This window comes from Polyodon spathula, chromosome 4 (assembly GCF_017654505.1).
Source record: "Polyodon spathula isolate WHYD16114869_AA chromosome 4, ASM1765450v1, whole genome shotgun sequence".
In the NCBI taxonomy this organism is placed as follows: Eukaryota; Metazoa; Chordata; class Actinopteri; order Acipenseriformes; family Polyodontidae; genus Polyodon; species Polyodon spathula.
Genome location: NC_054537.1, coordinates 1,338,578 through 1,341,905, shown reverse-complemented (window position 1 = coordinate 1,341,905; position 3,328 = coordinate 1,338,578).

Here is a 3,328-nt window from a genome sequence, read left to right as displayed (position 1 = left end):
GTGGTTAGCACGGAGGATATGATCCTGTGGTTAGCACGGAGGGTGATATGATCCCGTGGTTAGCACGGAGGATATGATCCCGTGGTTAGCACAGAGGATATGATCCCGTGGTTAGCACGGAGGTTGCTACTAAACTAGTATGCAACTCAATACCAATTGCAACACACTAAGCAGCTCAAGACAGTCCCCAGCTGTGTAGCAAACATGTTCTGAATTGCAACAAAGCCAAAGGAGCTGCTGCTGCCCTCTAAAGCAGTGGTTCCCAACCCTGATCCTGGGGACCTCGTCTCTGCTGTTTCATAACCCTGGTACTGGGGACCCTGTCTCTGCTGGTTACCAACTCTGGTCCTGGGGACCCTGTCTCTGCTGGTTCCTATCCCTGGTCTTGGGGACCCCATCTCTGCTGGTTCCTAACCCTGGGGACCCAGTCTCTGCTGGTTCCCAACTCTGGTCCTGGGGACCCTGTCTCTGCTGGTTCCCAACCCTGGGGACCCCGTCTCTGCTGGTTCCCAACCCTGGTCCTGGGGACCCTGTCTCTGCTGGTTCCTAACCCTGGGGACCCCGTCGCTGCTGGTTCCTATCCCTGGCCCTGGGGACCCTGTCTCTGCTGGTTCCCAATCCTGGTCCTGGGGACCCTGTCTCTGCTGGTTCCTAACCCTGGGGACCCCATCTCTGCTGGTTCCCAACCCTGGTCCTGGGGACCCCGTCTCTGCTGGTTCCCAACCCTGGTCCTGGGGACCCTGTCTCTGCTGGTTCCTAACCCTGGGGACCCCGTCTCTGCTGGTTTCTATCACTGGTCCTGGGGACCCTGTCTTTGCTGGTTCCCAACCCTGGTCCTGGGGACCCTGTCTCTGCTGGTTCCCAACCCTGGGGACCCCGTCTCTGCTGGTTCCCAACCCTGGTCCTGGGGACCCTGTCTCTGCTGGTTCCCAACCCTGGGGACCCCGTCTCTGCTGGTTCCCAACCCTGGTCCTGGGGACCCTGTCTCTGCTGGTTCCTAACCCTGGGGACCCCGTCTCTGCTGGTTCCCAACCCTGTTCCTGGGGACCCCGTCTCTGCTGGTTCCCAACCCTGGTCCTGGGGACCCTGTCTCTGCTGATTCCTAACCCTGGTCCTGGGGACCCCATCTCTACACATAGCATTTTTCCCCTGTATATTATGCTATTTAAACTACCTTACACTACACAAATGGGTTTTTTGCTAACCCATTCCGCTAATACAATCATTGCAACATTAATATAGCAGTAAACCATCCCGCTTGAGCGGGGCTTACAATAATATTAATTATCCTTATATTTCAAAAAAGCCCTTTGCTTCTGACTGCCAGCTTCCTCCTCTTCTTGGTTAATCAACAGCAAGCTTCTGCCGAAGCTTTGTCGCCACCTACTGTTTGTTTTTATTATAGTTATTGTGAGCATAACATTGATTCCTGATTTTTTTTTTTTTTAAGTTTGGTTAAATCTCCCTGTTTTCCTAATGAATTTCCCCATATACCTGGCCATACCCCTATCTGTTCTATTACCATCCCCTATACCATCCCTAAAAAAGATCTTGAATATTCAAAGCCCTCAACTCTTCCCCTAACTCTAATCTCACTTCCCTATATCCAGCACATTCAACCATCTGGTGTTCCCCAGTTTCCATAACCCCACATCTCATATACAACCCATTCTCATGCGCTCCAATTCTATAGAAATGTTCATTTAAAGTTGACTGTCCCATAAACAGCCTTATTAGGTTACCTTCCTCCTGTCTACTCCCTCCACACCATCCTTCCCACAAGCTTGCCTTACTTTGTGGTTTACATACACCCTTTTTTTCCCTATTCCACATATTCTGCCATTCATCCACTATATTTTTTTCTGTTATTTTATGACACTCCCTTGACTCATAATGTACATCCATACCCACATTCACTTTCTTCACTGCCATTGCTAACCCATCTGCCCTCTCATTCCCCTCTCCCTGGAATCCACACATAACCCATATACAATCCTAAACACACACACATCCTGACACCAGATACATCACTTAATCTACTAAACCACTTCTATCCCCTTTTCCTTCATTCTTAATTGCTGTAGCCCTGATAACGAAGAAGAAAAAATGACTGCCCTCTTTACCTTAACCTCTATAATCCAGTGCCAAAAATAATCCCTATTAGTTCAGCCGTCATAATAGACATGTTCCTCCCTCAAATTCTGGAATGTAATAAGCTGCTCCATCTCTATAGTTACCTGTATTTTTAGGCCCATCTGTAAAAATCTTACAGTAATTTTCCCTCACGGTTTACTCATTCCCCCTCCAGTTCACAGAAAACCATTCTATCTCCTTTTCTTTAACTTTTAATAAATATAGATCAATCACTGGATTTTAAAACACCTTGGACTGATGACAGAGTTTATATTTTTTGGTCTCACCCTTCCTATCCAGTCTTTCAATGTTCCCTGCTCCTCAATAGCTTTCTTAATTCTCACCCCTAAACTTGTATCACAGTCATTCCTTTTCCTCATCAATACCTCATACTCCCAACAGGGCTTAAACATCCTTTGAACACGATTTCCATCTCCTCTTCCATTCATTATCTTAGCCCAATACCTACTTCTCATCCTCTTCCCTCTTAAAGAGAGGCATTTCACCTGCAACCTCTTGCAATGCTGGCGATGGACACAGCGCTCCTCTGCTTAGTCACAAAGCCCTAGCTTGTACCACATCCCATTCTCCCAGCTCATATTATATCCCTCATATTATACCAGCATACATCCATAATCCAGTGTAGCCCTGCTCAATGCTCTATAGATCATCAACAGAGTTTTCATACTGCTCCCCACGAGTTCCCCAACATACTCAGCAGGTTCATCCTTCCCTTACATCTCACAATCAATCTGCAGAGTCCATTTCAACTTCTCATCCAACAACACCTCCAGAAATTTAAACACTGGCTCTGCCTTTAACATCATCCCATCAAACTCAATTCTAATGCCTTCTGTTTAGTTCTTACCAGAGAAAATTACACGTTTGTTTTGGATTTTGAAAACTTTACCACCCATTCTGTTGCCCATCAATGTATTTTCAATATCCCCATTCAGCACTTTAATCCAGTTTTTAATTTCAAAGCACACAGTGATTTTCAGCAGACTCTGGCAAGGCGTTTATCACAACGCTGCTCTCCTCATGATCACACTCTGGTCCGGTCTTCTGCTTGCTCTCTTCGCGCCTCTTCTCTTGCAGGTCCGCCTACTCTGTGATTTGATGGCTGCGATTGGTGCAGCACCTTTGCCGTCAGCATTTGACTGACAGCAGCTTCCGGAAGTCTTTCCGTGGAAGT